General features: G+C 38.6%; 1 protein-coding gene across 2 annotated transcripts in view; it reads left to right on the forward strand.

Annotated features, from left to right (window-relative positions):
• Window positions 1–21640, forward strand: part of LRMDA (leucine rich melanocyte differentiation associated) — a 1159904-nt gene that overhangs the window by 756956 nt on the left and 381308 nt on the right. The gene's annotated exons all lie outside the window — the stretch shown is intronic.

A 21640-nucleotide genomic window follows, 5' to 3' on the forward strand; every position in this document is an offset into this window, starting at 1 on the left:
AGTTTTGATCTGTGACTGTTTATCTCTGTAGAAAGGAGTAGACACACCTCGGGAATGTAATGAGACCTTACTGCTCTGTCAAACTAGGAGTGAGTGCCATCCTGCTAACAGTCACTGACATGAAAATCCAGGTTAGCAGCGTCCTTATATCCCAGAGTCGGACACGACTGAAGAGACTTAGCAGTGGCAGTAGGAGTAGATCACATCAGGTCCTGCAGAACAGTCAGAGGCTTTCAAATCTCTCTGAATTGAGGATCGACATCTCTGGGGATGAAGGCCTTCTCCACTTCAAATATTGTTTGGAAAGTGGAATGCCTGAAGTCAATTTTTTTTTAATTCTGTCTAGGTCATCTTCCAGAAAAAAGAGGACATTTTTCATGGATTCTGAGATTGGGTTTAAGATCTGTTCCAGCTTGAGCCAATCCACCCAGCAGTGAGTTACTAAAAAGATTATTTTCAAAGCAGTTTTACAACTTTGAAATATACCTAGTAATATCAACTAGTGGCCCCAAGGTTGAGGACCTCTTTTGATGACTAAAGGTCATCTGTAATTAACATACTAATTGTTCTAGGACAAACAGATGTAGATATGTATGTCAAGTTTGTTCTCCTAAATTGGTTAAGTATTCCCCACCTCATATGTCTCATGCTATTAATTTGTTGAGCAAACACTATTTTCATAGTTGAAAGCTCAGTTTCATTCCAGCCTGATTATTCTAGCTATTCCAATTTAGTTTTGTTGAAACTAATGAGACCTTATTAAATTAGAAAGGTGACCCGGATTAGAGATTATAGTCCTGTCATAAATGTCTCTGGGGGTGGAGCTCTGTCCAGTTTATAAGTCCTCTGTCCCTCAGCCCCAGTGTTGGTTTCCCTGGAAAGCTTGCACACTGCAGGGGTTTACTTGCCCCTTTGGTTTTCACTTTTGCCTCCAACTTGACTTCATTGTGTCTGACTCCCTGTGTTGTTGTTGTTGTTGTTTTTGTCTCATTTAAACCCATCGCTTTGCCTAAAGCATCAGTGCCTTTGAGTGTCTTAACTTCCCCTGCAGGCACATGTTTGAATCACCAGTGCCCTGGCATATTCTCCTCTTCCCCAGATTCTACTTTTGAGTCATACAGCTTCCCCAGTTGGGTAAGTTTCAGGAGAAACCTTTACCTCAGCTTTTCACCTTGTCCCTATCTATGGCTTCTCTGTCCCCTTGGACTGATGGAAAATTTTGACTTGAAGGTCAGTACTGGGAGACATCTTTTTCTGCTTTAGGAGATGGCTTTCTTTTCCCTCTAATAGATCTTAGGTGCATGGAATTGAATTAATTCTTGGTTTATGATACACGATCATCAAGTGGCCTATTCATGGCACTTTTTGCTACATGTGTGCATTTACATATTTTTAATAATTTAAGAATGAATCAACCTAAGAGCTAGAGACTGAATAATAACCTATGCTTTTCTGTGCAGTCTTCTACGGGATCATTATTATCTTGAATTTTGTGTTCAATATGCCCTTCTATTTTAGAAAGCTATTTAGCACACACACACACACATTCCTGTACCTAAATAATATATTGCTTACTATTTGCTATTTTACATTTTTATTTTAAAAAAGCATACCATACAGGATATTTTTTCTAGGATTTGCTTTTTTAACTCAGCATTATGTTATAAAACTTCACTTAGGTTGATGCTTGTAGCTGCTGCCTGTTCATTTCCCATACTTTATAATATTTCATTATGTTAAACTATAGCAGGTTATTTTCTAGAATACAACTGCTGTGTTTTGTCAAGAATTATTGTGTTATTTTGACTGGTACTATATGCATCTCCTGGTGCACATGAACTAGAGTTTCTCTTGAAATAGATTGCTGAGTCTTTGCATGTGCATACCTTCAATTTTGCTAAAAATTCCAAATTATTTTCTTCCCTGTTGTTTGTTTTGCATTCCTACCAGGAAAGATAGGAGAGATTCTGTGCATACTCCCATTCTCCAACACTTTCTATGGTCAGACTTCTTATACCCTAACAACTGACTGTAAAATGATAACTCCTAGAGTCTTGAACTTCTCTGAATTTCATACTTAGGTGACTTTTCTAGAACTGCTATTCTACATTTGCTTTGCTCAGTAGCTCACTTTAAAGCTGAATATTTTTTAAAAAGATTTCTTTAAAAAAGGCCCATTTGCAATTTAGCAGTCAAGATATTAAATATGATTAGGCTGTGCTCTTAGGACAGAAGAAAAGTCCTTCTGATCAAGCAGTAGGAAAAGTCTTGGCTGAAATGGGAGACTTGGCACCTGATTTCGGCTCTATGAGGTGGTTTGCTGGGTAATCCAGGGGGAGACACCAGTTTTTGGTGTTTCCATTTCCTCACCTGTAAAGTAGGGTTGTTGATCACTAAACATATGTTCTGGTTTAAGTTTTCAGCTGTCAATGAACTAGAGCTAGTATGTTGATTTAGGTGTTTATCTTTAAAGCACTTAACATCCATTTTCTCGTGTGAGCTTTCCACACCCGGCTAACATAGGGAGAGAAAAGGTGAACTGAAAGCCTACAGACTTTTGCAGAGGTCTACACGGTGTGTGGACACGATGCGATCATGGGGAGACTAGAAAGTTCTTCAAGCCCATAAGTATCTCCCTTCTGGTTTGCCTCAGAGTCAAGAATTCCACAATGACTGTTTCATTGCTATGATTCTTACAGGCCTTTGGGTTGGTTAGTCATCCATTAAAATGTAAATGTCCCTGGAAGGTGTAGGGAGAACCTTTAAGGTCTTTATCACCTAAATCTTCCACAGGGATGAAATGATCAGTTCCTTTCCCATCAGACACCTGGTTGAAAACACAGCCTGTGGGTCTGAGCACGTGGTTGATGTGGGACGTCCCTGGAAGGGAGCAGAATGGTTGTACAGAGAGGTGAAGATGTGCCCAGAAAACCAACTAGGAGTTCCTAGGGTTTGGTCAGTTGCTGTTCTCTACCCAGATCCTCAAAATCATACTGGCCAAACTCATGGGACTGCCACTGCATCCTTGGAGGGCAGCCTGCTGTAGGAACTGCCTGAAAGAAAACGCGTGGAAAGGCTGTCAACCAGCAACACCCTCTCCTGAGCCTGCAAATCATGGCTGAGAGTCAGCCTCCCGGCTCTCTACCCTTTCTACCAGATGCCTGTGAGCAGAGCTTTAGCACCCAGTCCTGAGTCCTGGTCAGCCTATAATGTGGCCACTTTGAGGCATGGGCAGACCCTGTCCAAGGACTTCAGCTGGGACATTTGTTTTGATGCCTCCTCTGCTTTAAGTGGCATCCAAACAGCTATTTAGAATGTCGGCTCTGGCTCCCATCACAAAGGGGACCTGAAGGGAAATAGTTTCTGTTTGGGGCTTCAGTTTTCCCTCCTTCACAAGCACAGAAATCTCACCCCCTCCACCTCTCCGGTGACTCCCCTAACAACGCATGTTTCTACCTCAGCTGACCCTGGCCTCTTAACACACTGGGATGTGAATAAAATACTACGGCTGTCATAACACAAGGTTAAATGAAGTCTTCAAAGCCTGTCCATTAAGCGGATTTGGGCATGTGTGTCGTTCTCGCAGCCTTGTCTTGTTTCATGGACAGCCAAGCTCTGGGGCTTTGTCTTTGTTCACTGTTGTGTTTAATTCCCCCCTCATTCATTAATCATCCTTCGCCTATTTATACCAGTGGCAAGTATAGCGAACGCAGTTAATGCCTGCTTTTGTTTTGGTGGCACCCTTTGTGGGGACCAAGGCAGAGCTAATTATTAACTGTGAAATGACGTCGAAACTCTTAGATCAGCGCCAAATGCTGCATCCACCGAGACACAGTTTTGTTTTCACCTTTAAGAGCTTATGGCCAAAGCAACTGGGGTGGCTGCATTTAGCTGTGAGTCTGGAGAAGCAATGCCAGCTCTCAGATAATTAATAGAGGCGCTCCATTAAAGTTAGCCAGGCAGCTGGAATAGGGTGCTCTGTGTATGCCTCTTACAGCCCAGACCTAGCAGGGCCTCCAGACCTTATGGGGGCTGAGCAGGAAGAGAGCACTTTTAGCCATGGGGCCACATGAGCAGCTCCAGCCTTTCCATTTATATTTCCCATGGTCTGAAGACCTTGATTGTCAGCTCAGAATAACCTTTATACCTTCCAGGCTGACTCTGATTTTCCTTTGCTATTAGGCATTTTATGGAGCCAACTTTTTGTTATAGTTATTTCAGGTGGTTACAATGGCACAGGGATTGTTATGCTCACCTTCTTGGAGAGCCTTTCCCTGACCACCTTTTCTAAAGTAATCCCCTAAGCCCACAACCATTCCCAGTCACCTTCTATTCCATTACCCAGTTTTTTTTTTTTTCCATGACCTTTGCCACTATTGAAATAATTTTATGTATTTATGTATTGTCTGTTTGACTACTTGAAGAATGTAAGCCCCTGTATCCTTAGCACATAGAATGGTGCCTGGCATGTACCGTGAAGCAGGTAAATAATTATGTGACTTGGTGAATGAATAAATGAGTGAATGGCTAGAAAGACTTTTTTTTTTCCCCTAGGGAAGTAATCAGTTAGCCTTATGTAATCACAGACACAAGACTTTAACAGTCACCCTCTGTCTGATCAACCATGTCTTCATGACATGAGCATTTCCCACTATCTTGGAGCCAGTGCTCTGACTTCAGTCCTCTGTCCCTGTTCCCAAGGATCCTTGGGTCTTTACTTAGCTTTTGGATAAAGTAATTCAAATCTTGTGGGCTTTGTTTCTAGAGTGTTCACTCCATATTCTCCCCTGAACCTGCCCTTTACCTACACATTATTTTTCATGTGGACAATTACTTATTTCTAAGACGTATATTAGATGATTCTTTGTCACTGAGCTACGGGTCCCTTCTTTGTGTTATCTGTGGTTTCCATCCATGAGTGCATGTTTCTGACTTCTTTATTCTGTCATTGGTCTGTTTTCGATTTCTGAACCAAAGTCATACACTTTTAATTGAAGTAGAGTTCATTTAAAATGCTAGTGTTAGTTTTGAGTATACAGCAAAGTGACTCAGTTATATATTAATATATGTATATGTATGTGTGTGTATATTTATCTTTTCCAGATTCTTTTCCATTATAGGTTATTATAAGAAGCTGAGTACGGTTCCCTGTGCTATTCAGTATGTCCTTTCTGCTTACCTATTTTATACATAGTACTGTGTACATGTTAATCCCAAACTCTTAATTTATCTCTCCCTCAGTTCCCCACTGTCTCCTTGGATAACCCTGTTGGCTTTCTATGTCTGTAAGTCTACTTATGTTTTATAAATAAGTTTATTTGTGTATTTTTTTTAGATTCCACATATACGTGGATATGATATTTGTCTTTATCTGATTTACTTCACTTAGTATGATAATCTTTTGGTCCATTCATGTTGCTGCAAATGGCGTTATTTCTTTTTATGGCTGAGTAATATTCCGTTGTCTATAAGTACCGCCTCTTCTTTGTCCATTTATCTGTCAGTGGACATTTGGGTTGCTTCCACATCTTGGTTGTTGTATATAGTACTGCTATGAACATTGGAGTGCATGTATCTTTTTTAAATTAGAGTTTTTTCAAGATCTGTGCCCAGGAGTGGAATTGCGGGATCATATGGTAACTCTGTTTTTAGTTTTTAAGGAACCTCCATACTGTTTTCCATAGTAACTGCACCAGTTTACATTCCCACTCACAGCATAGGAGGGTTTCTTCATTACGGTAACTTTACAATATCTTTATATATCTTAAGGTAAATTCCAATATTTTTTTTCTTCTCTAGAAGTGACTTTTTTTTTTCTAGCCTTTTGGTTTTTCATGTAAAATTCAGAACCAATTTATAGTTCACTAAAAATTGAAGTTTTCATTGGAACTACATATAATATCTAAACCTAACTGGGAAGAACTGAATTTCTTCCCATTTATAGGCTCAGATGGTAAAAAATCTGCCTGCAATGCAGGAGACCCAGGTTTGATCCCTGGGTTGGGAAGATCCCCTGGAGAAGGGAATAGCTACCCATGCCAGTATTCTTGCCTGGAGAATTCCATTGACAGATGATTTTGGAGGGTGACAGTCCATGGATTCACAAAGAGTTGGAAATGGCTGAGCAACTAACACACACATTTTATAAAGTGCACCCTATTTATACAGATTTTTAAAAATCTACAACTTGATGATATTTATATTCACAGACTTGTACAGCCATTATCACCATCTAATTTTAGAACATTTTTATCCCCCCAGTAAGAAACCTTGTACACATTAATAGTCACTCCCCATTCATCCTGCCAGCACCTGATGAATACCAGTCTCCTTTCTATCTCTCTGGATTTGCCTATCCTAGGCATTACATATAAATATTTGGTCTTTTATGACTAGCTTCTTTTGTTTCACATATTTTTAAAGTTTATCCATATTGGATCATATATCAGAAGCTCATTTTTTGTGGTCAAGTGATATTCCATTGTATATATCTTCTGTTTTATTCATTCATCCATTGACACTTGGTTGATTGACACTTTGGGTTGTTTCCATTTTTCAGCTATTGAGAGTAATACTGTTATAAACATTCCTGTATTTAGTTTTCCCTTGTTTTACTTTTACATAAAATCTTGCATATTCTTTGTTAGTTTTCTCACCAGGTACTTATATTTTGTTGATGTTACAAACTGTTCACTTTAAATTGCACTTTTCTGTTTCTTGTTTATATATTAAAAAGCAGTTGGCTTTTGTATTGACCGTTTTTTTTATATACAATATCCAAACTGAAATTTTGTTTTCTAAGTAGACAGTCATAGTATTTAAAAAAAAAAAAAAAAGCCAGTACATGTTTCTTTCTTTCTTTCCATTCCTTATAGCTTTATTTTTTTTATTATAGCAATGTAAGTGTGGCATGAGAGGGTCATTTGGGGTTTTTGTGTGTGTGTGTGTGTGTGTGAGATGCAGTTCACAAAATTTTCTCAAAACAAAGTTCACTATTTTAAAGTGTCAAATTCTTTGTTTTTTTGCTTTTTGATATATTTACAGGATTGTACAACTATCAACACTGTCCAGTCTAGAACAGTTCCATTATCTCAAAAAGCAACCCTATAACCATGCACATTCACTCCCCAACTTGCCCCTTCCTTCAGGCTCTGACGACTATAATCTACGTGCTGTTCCTATGGATTTGCCTTTTCTAGTCACTTAACAAAAATGGAATCATAGAGTATTTGTGCTTTTGTGTCACACTTCTTTCACTTAGCATGTTCTCAAGGTCGATCCTTGCTGTGTCATGAATCAGAACTTCATTACTTTTACGGCTAAATAATATTCCAGGGTATGGATATTCTGTATTTGCTTATCTATATGTCAGTTGATGGACACTTCAGTTATTTGCACTTTGGGGCTATTAAAAGAATGCTGCTGTGAATATTTTTGTATAAGCTTGTATGTGAACGTGTTCTCCATTCTCTTGGGTATATGCTTAAGTGTCTGTGTTATATGTTAACTCTATGCTTACTTTTTTGAGGGACCACAAAATTATTTTCCACAGGGATAGCACCATTTTATATTGCCATTGGCAATGTATGAGAGTTTTAGTTTATCCACATCCTTGCCAGTACTTATTTTCCATTTTTTAAAACTCATCTTGGTTTTGATTTTCATTTCTCTGATGGCTAATGATGTTGATTATCTTTTCATCTGCATATTGCTCATTGTATATATTCTTTAGATAACTATTCAAATCCTTTGCCCATTTTTAAATTGAGTTATTTATATTTTGGCCTTCCCTGGTGACTCAGGGGTAAAGAACCCACCTGCCAGTGCAGGAGACACAGGTTTGATCCCTGGTTCTGGAAGATTCCTCTTTAGAAGGAAACGACAACCCACTCCAATATTTTTGCCTGGGAAATCACATGGACAGAGGAGCCTGGAGTCCATGGAGTTTCAAAAGAGTTGGACATGACTTAGCATCTAAATAAAAACAATATTTTTATTGTTGAATTATGAGTTCTTTACATATTCTAGATGTTAAAACTTTATGAAATACATGATTTGCAAATATCAATATTTTCTCCTATTCTAAAGGTTGTGTTTTCACTTGATCGTATCCTTATTGAAAAATATTTTAATTTTGATGCTGTCCAATTTATCCATTTTTTCTTACCTTGTTTGTACTTTAGGTGTCAGGTCTAAGAAACCATTGCCTAACCCAAGGTCATGAAGATGTAGACATACGTGCCTTTCTAAAAGTTTTCGTTTTAGCTCTTATATTTAAGTCTTTGACCCATTTTGAGTTAATTTTTATATGTGGTTTGAAGTAGGAGGTCAAATTCATTCTTTTAATGTGGCTGGCAAGCACTATATTTGTAAAAAACTGGAGAGTAGATGTTCTTGTCTGGTTCCTGAATTTAAAAGCATTCTGTACAGTTAGGTTTTTGTTTTTTTTCCCTAACCTAGTATATATCAAGTTGATTCTAATTCTGATAATCTAAGAGTTTAAATATCATAGTAGATTCTTCACTGAAATATGAGGACTCTCTAGGACCAATGCCATTCTTTTCATTAGGAATATTTCCTTTTTTTTTTTTTTTTAGTGGTTGATGCTCAGATTTTGGGATTTTTTTAATTACTGTAGCATAACCTAGTCTATTCAAACTATTTCGTGTGACAAGTATTTATTAGTCTTCACATATGAACAGAGCCATCAATTATGGAATTCTAGAATGAACTGGAAATAGGAAATGTCTCTGCTCTCACATACCTTATAATATAGCTAAATTGTCTGATTATGGCAACTAAGGATAATTGTAAGCCAAGTCTAATATAGAACTGTGTCTTTAAAACAAAAGAGTGGTTAGTTTTGGATGTGGTTCATCTGTGAAGACTTCCTCTAAGAGAGAGAGAGAAAAAAATCACTTCTCCATCTGTGCTGGAGGAAAGTAACTCACACACAGTCAGGAAAGGTGGATTTATGCAACATAAATGGCTAAACGTGACAGCCTCTGGCTGATTGAAAGTGTCAATGTTATGGTGCTTAGGTTAATGGGACCCTTTAACTTCTTTTCTGAGCTTTTCCTCTCAGAAAGCATAGCAACCAGCCCTCTCCATAGGCTTAGAAGCCCTGGAGGGCATGCATTCCTTTGTGCCCTGATATCTTACCGCTCGTGGGTGATGGTAACTCGTAGTTAAGCGTCTCATTTCTCTAATATGGACAAAGCAGACTGTTCCCTTCATGAATCAGAGTGAACAGAAGACCTTTCCCACTTCTTCCTACTAAAATTTATTTCCTATATAAAGCCAACTAAAACAGGCCTCAGTGACTTCTCCCTTCTTGTGGATTAATTGCAGACCTAAACTCTACTCTTGACTTTCTGTAAACCACATTCAATTGTTATATATACTCTTAGGCATCTATTCTATTTCTCCAAATTTAAGGACAAGCCATACCTGGTCTTGTGTTATTTAACTTGAGTCCTTAGCTCAGGGCCTTGCGAAATGAAAACTGGTATTTTTTAAAGAGACAGTGCTTCTAAGAAGTAATAGAAAAGGTTATTAGAAATGGTAAAATCAGTAACATGTCACCATGATTAATATTATTAAAGATGCAACTATTTAAAAATTGGTTCAATGAACTGACTCACTGAATATCAGAGCTACAAGAAACCTTGAAGATTGTGTTGAATTTGCATTTACTGCTGCTGGATGTACAACACAGAGACAATTGGTTTTGTTGTGGTTGCTCAGTTGTTCTGCTGCTGCTGCTGCTAAATTGCTTCAGTCGTGTCCGACTCTGTGCGACCCCACAGACGGTGGCCCACCAGACTCCCCCATCCCTGGGATTCTCCAGGCAAGAACACTGGAGTGGGTTGCCATTTCCTTCTCCAATGCATGAAAATGAAAAGTGAAAGTGAAGACTTTCAGCTCAGTCGTGTCTGACTCTAGCGACCCAATGGACTGCAGCCTACTAGGTTCCTCTGCCCATGGGATTTTCCAGGCAAGAGTACTGGAGTGGGGTGTCAGTTGCTCAGTTGTGTCCAATTCTTTGCGACCCCATGGACTCCAGCACACCAAGCTTCCCTGTCCTTCACCATCTCCAGGAGCTTGTTCAAACTCATGTACATTGAGTTGGTGAGGCCATCCAACCATCTCGTTCTTTGTTGTCCCCTTCTCTTGCTGTCTTCAATCTTTCCCAGCATCAGGGTCTTTTCTAATGAGTTGGCCCTTCGCATCAGGTGGCCAAAGTATTGGGGTTTCAGAATCAATCCTTCCAATGAACATTCATGATAGATTTCTCTTGGATTGACTGGTTTAATCTCCAGTTCCAACAAGGAATTCTCAAGAGTCTTCTCCAACACCACAGTTAAAAATGATCAATTCGTCAGCACTCAGCCTTCTTTATGGGTTCAGTTCAGTTCAGTCACTCAGTCGTGCCCGACTCTCTGCAGCCCCATGGACTGCAGCATGCCAGGCTTCCCTGTCCATCACCATCCCCGGAGCTTGCTCAAACTTAAGTCCATCAGGTCGGTGATGCTATCCAACCATCTCATCCTCTGTCATCCCCTTTTCCTCCTGCCTTCAGTCTTTACCAGCATCAAGGTCTTTTTTAATGAATCAGTTCTTTGCATCAGGTGGCCAAAGTATTGGAACTTCAGCATCAGTCCTTTCAGTGAATATTCAGGACTGATTTCCTTTTTAATTGACTGGTTTGATCTCCTTGCAGTCCAAGGGACTTTCAAGAGTCTTGTCCAACACCACAGTTCAAAAGCATTAATTCTTCTGTGCTCAGCTTTCTTTATAGTCCAACTCTCACATCCATACATGACTAATGGAAAAACCACAGCTTTGACTAGACAGACAAAGTAATGTCTCTGCTTTTTAATATATTGTCTAGGTTGGTTATAGCTTTTCTTCCAAGGAGCAAGCGTCTTTTAATTTCATGGCTGCAGTCACCATCTGTGGTGATTTTGGAGCCCAAGAAAATAAAATCTGTCACTGTTTCCATTGTTTTCCCATCTGTTTGCCATGAAGTGGTGGGACTGGATGCCATGATCCTCATATTTTGAATGTTGAGTTTTAAGCTAACTTTTTCACTCTCCTCTTTCACTTTCCTCAAGAGAGTCTTCATTTTTGCTTTCTGCCATAAGGGTATCATCTGCATATCTGAGGTTATTGATATTTCTCCTGGAAATCTTGGTTTCCAGCTTGTACTTCATCCAGCCCAGCATTTTGCATGATGTATTCTGCATAGAAGTTAAATAATTAGGGTGACAATATACAGCCTTGATGTACTCCTTTCCCAGTTTGGAACCAGTCCATTCCATGTCTGGTTCTAACTATTGCTTCTTGACCTGCATACAGATTTCTGGAGACAGGTAAGGTGGTCTTGTAGTCCCATCTGTTTAAGAATTTTCTGCAGTTTGTTTTGATCCACACAGTCAAAGGCTTTGGCGTAGTCAATGAAACAGAAGTAGATGTTTTTCTGGAACTCTCTTGCTTTTTCTATGATCCAGTGGATGTTGGCAATTTGATCTCTGGTTTCTCTGCCTTTTCTAAATCCAGTTTGAACACGTGGAAGTTCTCAATTCACATACTGTTGAAGCTTAGAATTGGAGAATTTTCAACATTACTTTGCTAGCTTGTGAGATGAGTGAAATTGTGTAGTAGTTTGGACATGCTTTGGCATTGCCTTTCTTTGGGATTGAAATGAAAACTGACCTTTTCCAGTCCTGTGGCCACTGCTGAGTTTTCCAAATTTGCTGGCATATTGAGTACAGCACTTTCACAGCATCATCTTTTAAGATTTGAAATAGCTCAACTGGAATTGCATCACCTCCACTAGCTTTGTTCATAGTGAGGCTTCCTGAGGCCCGCTGGGCTTCACTTTCCAGGATGTCTGGCTCTAGATGAGTGATCACACCATCATGGTTATCTGTGTCATTAAGATCTTTTTTGTCCAGTTCTTCTGTGTATCCTTGCCACTTCTTCTTAATATCTTCTGCTTCTGTTAGGTCCATGCTGTTTCTATCCTTTACTGTGCCCATCTTTGCATGAAAATTCCCTTGGTATCTAATTTTCTTGAAGCATCTCTAGTCTTCCCCATTTTATTTTTTTCCTCCGTTTCTTTGCATTGATCACTTAGGAAAACTTTCTTATCTCTCCTTGCTATTCTTTGGAACTCTGCATTCAGATGGGTTAACAGTAATTAAAAATGCTATTCCTTTCAGTAATCCAGCAATTCCCACACACAGCTCTATGTCCTAAAGAATCTTGCATCTGTGCCTAAAGTAATGTTTATAAGGATGTCCATTATAACACTGTTCTGTGGAAAACTGGAAACAAAATAGATGTCTGTTAATAAAGGATTAGATAAAATACACCCAATGCATGAGGTAGAATTCTAGATGGAAGTTAAAATGGATTGATAGGAAGAAATCTTAAAGTCACATGGTAAATAGAAAATATATGAGTATCATATCATTTTGTATGGAAACAATAATCTTGTTTCTGGATAAATATACATGGTGGTAATTTAAAAATTAATTTTTGTACTTTGGAAGAAAATATTTTAAACTATTTATGCTAAAACCTAAAACATTTAATATTCTTATTTTCAAAGGAAGAAAATAACATCAAGAGTTGTACAGGATGTGTGGACAGTGATTAGGCCCTATATTTAGGAAAAGAAGTATTAAAATTTTTCTGAGGTTATCAGGGAAGTTTGAACACTGACTAAATATTTGATATCAGAAATTGTAAATATTATAGGTGTCATAATTATGTTGTGGTTATATGTCTGAAATTTAAAAGTCCTTATCTCTTAGAGATACCCAGCCATATATATGGAAGACATTATATGATATCTGGGATTTGTTAAAAAGAAATATGCTTGAGAGAAAAGGAAATGGATGGAGGTCGGTGCAGTAGAAATAAGATTAGCTGTGTGTTCACTTATGAATACATGGAGGTTCGTTCTGTTATTACTATAATCCCTATGCTTATGAATACAATTTTTTTTGGAAATGTCCCAAATAAAAAGTTTTAAAGATTGGCCTTAAAAACAGAACTAGGTTCTAGAACCAGTACTTTTCATCCCAGTGAGCCCAACTGGTTGGACTCCCTCAATTATTCAGAATAAGCAAGGGTGAATAATCAGGTTTTGCTTAAAATTATTTCCCTGTTAGATAAAGTTTCACATGAAGAATAATGTGTATATATCAAAAATAGTCCACAGTTGAGCCATCAGTTCTGGTTGGTATGTATCTGGGATTTCTTTTTCTTTCTAAACAGCCATAGTAACAAAGCCTTGTGATTGAGAGTGTGGGGCCTGAAATATCTGTAAGCAACCACCGAAGGGTGGGGGGTTCCTCATTCCAACTTTATGATGTCCTGAGAAACTGTTGAGATAAGCAAAAAGGCTGAAAAATAAATGAGAGATAACTGAGATAATGGGGAAAACAGAGGGAAACAAGACAACCCTCTACTCTTTGGCTTGAGAAATTTATTATGCCAAGGAAGATAAATTGGAGAAACATGAAGAGGGAAGGAGATCTTGTCTCTGCTTCATGTATTTCTCTTTAAGTGACTGAGGAATAATACAGAAATAAAAGAGTTCAAAACAGAGCTGTGTACTCAGCCAAATTCATGGTTCCTAATGATTTTCAACTTTGGCAGAAGCCTCACATGTTGTACTTGAGTAGTTTTCTTGATTTCGAGTTATGCATGTAATTCATCCTGATCAGAATGCAGCTGATGAGCCAGGATCCGTTTGCCAGTTGGAAATGAGGACACCAGTCCCATGCTGACACCAGCGTTCCTTCTACACATCAAAAATGTCTACAGTGTCATCAGTTTGGACGGTTTTGGGAAACAAACAAAACTTGTGAAATCAGTTTTTTGGAGTAATCTTGGCCAATTAATTGTCATATTACCTATTTTCTTTTCCTACCATGCTCTCCACATATTAGAAAGACACAACCCAAGATTATCAAACTAAAACCCATGAAACAGATGATATTGGGCAGAGGGGGCACTGATGTCTTGTAATAGGACAGAGGAAGATGAGGGGGAATGAGATAGGGCAAGAGTTAGTGCCCTAGAAGATTTAACCAAAACAAGAGCCCTTGTTGCTGATGCTACTCAGTGAATGCCACGGGAGGAGAATCAGATTCCAGGGCGCTTTGTTTTTAAATAGTAGCTGAGTTTTAGTTCAAGATGAAGAGAGCTAGCTTTTTTACAGTTCAGTTCAGTTCAGTCACTCAGTCCTGTCTGACTTTTTGCGACCCCATGGACTGCAGCATGCCAGGCTTCCCTGTCCATCACCAAATATTCTTCGATGGCTATCAATACTTTTACAGCCTTAGTTCACTGTTTTTTTGACTTCTAAATAAACCCAACTAACAAGTCATTCCTGCCAATTAATCACTTGTGGATTTTCTTAAGTTGAAGCTAATAACCCAAAATATTTGTCAATCCGGTGTGTGTTGCTTACATGTTCATAAGTTTTGTTAAGGGTACTCAGTGTTGTGTGTGTACTTTGGGATAGAACTAAATTGTTGTGGTGTGATGCTTTCAAGAAACAGCTTTTTATAGAAACAGGTTGTTTGTTCAGGAAGGTATATTCTATATAAGATATATACGGAGAAGGCAATGGCACCCCACTCCAGTACTCTTGCCTGGAAAATCCATGGATGGAGGAGCCTGGTGGGCTGCAGTCCATGGGGTCGCTAGGAGTCAGACACGACTGAGCGCCTTCACTTTCACTTTTTACTTTCATGCACTGGAGAAGGAAATGGCAACCCACTCCGGTGTTCTTGCCTGGAGAATCCCAGGGACGGGAGAACCTGATGGGCTGCCATCTATGGGGTTGCACAGAGTTGGACACGACTGATGCGACTTAGCAGCAGCAGCAGCAGCAGCAGCATAGATATGTAGGTAGGTAAGTGGATGGATGAATAGGGGCTGGGAGGGAGGAAGAAAGGGAGGGAATGGAGGGAGGGAAGCAGAGAGGGAAAAGTGGTAGAAAGAGAAGGGGCAAGATCACCAGCAGAATCAGACAAACCCGAGGGTTCTGATTCTGGATCTGCTAGGCAGTTTATTTAACAAACCTCTTTGAGCCTTACATTACTTACTTATGTAGAAAATTCAGATAATAATATCTGCCTTGCTGGGTTATTATGAGGATTATAGATAATGGTACTTTTGTTGAAAATAAGAAAATGAAAGGGAAAGATAGTATATTTTTTAAAATGAAAAAAAAATTTCCCCCAAAGCAATATGTTCAGAGTTCTGTCATTATAATTCCAGGTGTTAGTTCAGAAAAGACCAAAAGACAGTTCCCAGTCTCAAACGCATGGGGAATTATGTTAATAACAAACTGTGAGCTTCTTATGACAATAGTGACATATTTGGAACGTAAATGGCAGCTCAGTCAGCATCTCCTTGTAACTATATCAAAGAAAGACAGTTGTAGCTTTGTTCTCAGGGTGACCCACTTGGGATTTAGCTGCTTGTTGATGGATATTATCATTTTTAATGTCAGTAAATAATGTGATGTCAGATAAATGACCTGTTTCCTTTCTGTGGATAAAGCTCATTTATCTTTAGGGAGCTCGAGTGAGTAGAGAAATCTGATCGGGATCAAATGTTTCCGAATGTGCAGGATTGGAAATATCTTATTAATCCTACTTAACATGAGTCCCAGCCAGTTGGGTTCAATTCTAAATGTACGTCTGGTAAATCAATGAGAGTGTGTACTTTTACCATTGACTGTGTCCTCCTGATTGGAGAGAAACAGAAAGAAAATGTTATTTTCAAGTTGAAGAAAATGATGCTACTCCTAAAGCACTACTGCATAATTAGTATCTAGAAGACATCTTTCTATAAAGCTTACTCCTAATCTGTCACTACTTTGAGAATCATAATGATGGGAAATTAAAGATCAAAAAGTTGTGTTTTAATTGACTCTACTGTTAATATCTTTGGGGATCACAAAAATAAGAAATACAGTGGTGTAAAAGAAGTTCTGGAATCATAAGATTCTCATAATTTTGATTCCTGGGCTAAAGTGTCAGATTCCTCCTTAAGATACTCACTGAAAATCCTGTGTGTTTTATTTCTGAGGATGACTCTCTTGAATCTATTGTCTCCATTGTGATGTAAATGACTACATATTTAGCTAAAACTACACCTATGACGTTTTCTCTGATGAGAGATTTGGTCAAGGCAAAATGAGAACATATTTCTTTTCTGTAGCTTATCAAAATAGGATGGCAATTATCCCACTGAATTTTTTCTTAAAGTAGTAAAGATCACTTTGGGACACTTCTTTAAACAGCCCTCTAAAGGTTTCTCAGGTCATCCATGGAATCTCAGAGAACCAAGCCTGGATGTTTCTTGAGGGATCACATAATTCAAATGTCTACTTTTTTTTTTTTTTTTTTAAATAATGAGAAATCAGAGGTAAGGAATTTTCTCTAGGTCTTATGGTGGGTTTGCAGTGTAGGAAATTGAATACAAAGACTCTTTGTCTTTACTAAAACAGAGTGGTGTTTTGTCAGATATCGAAATATCTGCTAATGATTTGATGATTTAAAATCTGTTTGAAAATTTAACAGATTTACCTGTGTCAATTCCATCAAGTTACAGAGTTGACAGGGAGGTAGGGCCATATTTATTTTACTCTCCAATGAGTAGTGTCCACAAAGACAGTCTGTCCACCTGTCTATCTAGAATTAGGGGGTCAGCAAACTAAAGCCCATGGGCCAGATATGACTGACTAGTGGCCTGTTTCTGTAGATCTGACCTAAGAATGGTTTTTCTATTTTTAAAATATTGTTTAAAAAATAAAACAGCAGAGAAAAGTATGTGGTTAAAAGACTATATGGCTTTTGAAGCCCCAGGTTTTTACTCTCTGGCCTTTTGTTTGCTGATCCTCAGCTGGAATATTCAGAGAAGGAGGCTCTGTGACCTTCCTTGTAGATAACACAATATTTTTTTGTTTGTTATTTTATATTTTTAAAATTAGCATCATAGGTTGCAGGAAAAGAGAGGACCCAATCTGAAAGAAATATCTATGTAGGGCCAGCTTAAGGAAATGTTTTTTTGTTCTTAGAAATAATCCACCTGCTTTATGAATTATAAATTCAATACTGACCTGAAACATGTACAGATTTCTCTCTATTCTTCCACAAAATTTTTCTGACTTTTTAGCCACAAGATTTTGAGTTACATAGTTTCTCAACAAACCACATCTATTTCCTGAACTACCTCAAAATAGTTTGTGCTCCAGGAAAATCTGATTAAGGAGTTCATACACTACATTACTGGGAACCCATCTGGGTCATGCTGAGTTTCCCTTGTTGATCAGGAGACTACACTTTGGTGTCTGTACAAAAAATGTGCCTACCAGTAGAATTATGTCCTGAAATCCTTGTGACTTCAGTTTTCAGATCTGGGCAGTGGTGTCTTCAGCTTCCTTGCCTTCCTTCCTTCTTTAGTATTTTGAACAACTTTGTATTCAAATGTAATCATTGTTCTGGAACTTGGTGAACTTGACAATGATATTTGGCAGTTTGGTTTTCTAAAGGATTTTTAACACATTTATTTGGACTGAAAATGGAAATATGGCATCAGAAATCCCTTTAGGGAAGGACAACAGACAATTATAAAGGAAAATAAAAATATTCACCTATATATAACTTACTACAATCATGTTTTACTAAAAAAATTCAATATAGCTTTGCATGGTTTCAGTATTGTAGCCAATGAGGTTTATCCAAGGCATGATTATTGCTAATCATGTGAAAAACTTTTTAAATCATAAAGTACTAGAGAATGTAAAGAATTTTTCATTCAGAAAAAAAAAATTAAGTGTAAAATGATGAGATCAATTTCCATATCCCTCATCTCCACATTCTTCTGCTCACATTCTTAAATTTAGATCTTATTTTAACATTGGCTTGGAATTCTAAAATACATATGCATTCCATGAGACTCACTATTTTTTTATCTTGGAGCCAAGACATAATGTAGAACAAAATTAACTGAAATTGGAAAGAAATTCACTATATAAATACTTTATGAACTGTGAATGACAAGGTAGGGAGGAAAGAAAGAAGTACAAGGAGGGAAAAAATAGCATGTATCACAGAAGTCATATTATATGGGGAGTTAAAAACTATTGATAGTCTATCTCCCGTTCCTTAGAGTAGCTTTTTCCAGCCTGTGCCATGGTAATCCTAAAATAATTGGCAGGAAATTTTGCTACAGGTATGGGCTTCCCTCATAGCTCAGTTGATAAAGGATCTGCCTGCAATGCAGGAGACCCGGGTTTGATTCCTGGGTTGGGAAGATCCCCTGGAGAAGGAAATGGCAACCCACTCCAGTATTCTTGCCTGGAAAATCCCACAGACAGAGGAGCCTGGTGGGCTACAGTCCATGGGGTCGCAAGAGTCGGACACGACTTAGCGAATAAACCACCACCACCACCACCACCACCACTGCAGTTGAGTAAAAATCTGTTGCTGATATGATTCTGTAACATAAAAGTAGATCTTGTTGCTACAACTAACCATTTCTCAACTGGTTGTAGTTCCCAGAATAATTCAGCTCAAGTAAGTATTGATATTTATGTCTGAATCCATTCTGATCTTCGTCCCATGAGAGAAATTTCTTTAATCCTCTTTCAGCCACAGTCTTTGTCACATCTAAAGTGTTCTCCCCATCAGAGATAGAAATGGTTTTCCCTGCTGCTTGGCCCATTGAAGCTTCTCTTCGTTATCCCACTGTTGGAGTAGCTCTGCCATTCTTCTCATTCGAGCAGACAGGAAACTGGTTTTAGGATTGATGGTTAAATAACTGAGGCTCTGGATTAGCATTGCTGAGGAAAAAGGATGTAAGTCTATGCCCTCCTGGGAATTTTCCTCAGCAATTATTTGAGAAGACTCAGAAGCAAGGATGGTTTAATCTCTCTGGATGGTCTGTGGAGATCTAGTCTTAGCCAGAAATTCCTCTTGGCTCATGGATCTTGAAAGTGAGCAAGCACAAGGTTTGGTCAAGTTCAAGTGCTCAAGGTTTTAGAAGTTAGTGAACAAAGACTATAGCCCAGTTTTACTAGTAGAACTGGTAGACTCACCAATAGTTTGTAATAAGAAACTCTTACTTGTCATTTCTGGTGGGACAGTTCTCCTATGGGTGAAGTTGGCCCATACATTTTAAGCTTCCCATTCTTGATCACTGACTGTCAGGAGTGCTCCATAGTCATTGGAACCACCACCACCACCAACAACAAAACTCCACAAATTTTTACCAATAGTCACCTCTTAATGGGAAAATAATGCCTCTGGTTGAAAACCATGCAACAGCCTCACCTCTGGATGGTAGCCATTTTTTCAATGTAGCTTACTATAACCTGTGCCTGAGGATATCCATAGAAGAAGCTGAAAGGGAAAATAATCATGGAGTTGGGCCACATACTTTCAATCATTTGTTCAATTAATTCTGGTCCTCATACAAATTTCAGGTCATGTTATTGCTATGCAGAGCTCAACAGGGAACTGAGGCTAGAAGACAAAGAGCAGTACCCTCACTATGGAGTCCAGGAAGGTAGGGACTAGGCTGGCTAATGTTTTTAGACTCAGAGAAACTCTGAATTTGAAAAAACTTAAACTGATTTGTCCAACCTACCATGCAGTAGAAGAATGCCTTGGTAAATAAGGACATCCTTAATAGATGGCCATATATCTATCTTCAAATCTGCTGCTGCTGCTGCTAAGTCGCTTCAGTTGTGTCCAACTCTGTGTGACCCCATAGACAGCAGCCCACCAGGCTCCCCCATCCCTGGGATTCTCCAGGCAAGAACACTGGAGTGGGTTGCCATTTCCTTCTCCAATGCATGAAAGGGAAAAGTGAAAGTGAAGTCGCTCAGTTGTGTCTGACTCTTAGCGACCCCATGAACTGCAGCCCACCAGGCTCCTCCATCCATGGGATTTTCCAGGCAAGAGTACTGGAGTAGGTTGCCAGTGCCTTCTCCGATCTTCAAGTCTAGGCCAGGGGATTTTATTAATAGTAAGATCCTGAAGATTCTTATGTTGGGCCTTGGGGACAGCCTCTCGGAGAGACGATTTTGTTCACGTTCAGTCAGTTCAGTTCAGTCACTCAGTCGTGTTCTACTCTTTGCGACCTCATAGACTGCAGCACACCAGGCTCCTCTGATCGTCACCAACTCCCAGAGTTTGCTAAAACTCATGTCCGTTGAGTCAGTGATGCCACTGGACATTGGTTTATTGATTATGAGTCAGACTGTTAGAGTTCAGTTCCTGCCTCCAGTACTAACTACCTCTTTCTTGAGCAAGTTCTTTGCTTCTCTGGGCCTGCCTGTTTCCTACCTATAAAGTGGAGATAATATTATTACCAGTCTCACAGGTGCTTTTGGCATTCAGTGAGTTAAAACATATAAAGTGCTTAGAAAAGTACCTGGGACTTAGTAAACATAACATAAATATTAGCTTTTATTAGTGAATGTACTAAATTCAAGACAGATTCATATTTAGTTTTGTCTCATAGTTAGGAGTGCATTTGCTTCCTATAAGGTGGCAAATAGTTTGTGTTAGTTTGTACAGCTACATCTGTCTCTAAAGAGAGAAGCTGGTTTAAGACCTTTTGTCCCTAAATTTGTGACTTGACTTTCTTTCTCTTTTGTTTAATGAAGGATTTTCTTCACTTTACTAAGATATAATTGATATAACTGACTTATTGAATAATCTTAGTGTGTACATGTTCATTTGATGGATATGCAGAATGATGACCACCTCAGCATTAGTTAACCTCTCCAATATGTGACAAAATTATTTTTGTGGCGAGAACATTTAAGATCTCTCTTAACAACTTCCAAGTATCTAATATGTTATCATTAAATATGATCACAGTGCAGTACAGTTGATCCCTAGAACTTTCTCATCTTTGAAATGGAAGTTTGTACTCTGACCAATGTCTTCCATTTTCCCTACCCAATCCTTTCTGGTGACCGCCATTCTACTCTCTGTTTCTTGGAGTTCGCCTTTTTTAGTGTCAACATATGAATGAGCTCATGTGGTATTTGTCTTTCTCTGACTTTTTCACTTAGCATAATGTGCTCATGTTGCAAATGGCATGATTTCCTTCTTTCCCGTGGATGAATAGTATACTTGTGTGTGTATGTGTCGTGCACATGTGCGCCACCTTTATCCATTCATCTGTTGATGTATACTTAGATTGTTTCTATATCTTGGCTATTGTTAATAGTGCCACAGTGAACATGGGAGTGCATATATCTCTTTGATATCCTGTTTTCATTTCCTTTGGATGTATACCCAGAAGTGGGATTACCAAATAATACAGTAATTCCATTTTAACTTTTTTGAGGAACACTCATACCATTTTCCATACTGGCTGAACCAATTTACATTCACACTAATAGTGTACAGGTTTCCCTTTTTAGTATCCTTATCAACACTTGTTATTTCTTGTGTTTTTGATACAGCCATTGTAACAGGTGTGAGGTGGTGATATTTTATTGTGGTTTAAATTTGCATTTTCCTGACGATTGGTGATGCTGAGCATTGTTTCAGTATTTGTTGGCCATTTGTGTGTCTTCTTTGGA

Source organism: Bos indicus x Bos taurus, chromosome 28, assembly GCF_003369695.1.
Source record: "Bos indicus x Bos taurus breed Angus x Brahman F1 hybrid chromosome 28, Bos_hybrid_MaternalHap_v2.0, whole genome shotgun sequence".
NCBI lineage: Eukaryota > Metazoa > Chordata > Mammalia > Artiodactyla > Bovidae > Bos > Bos indicus x Bos taurus.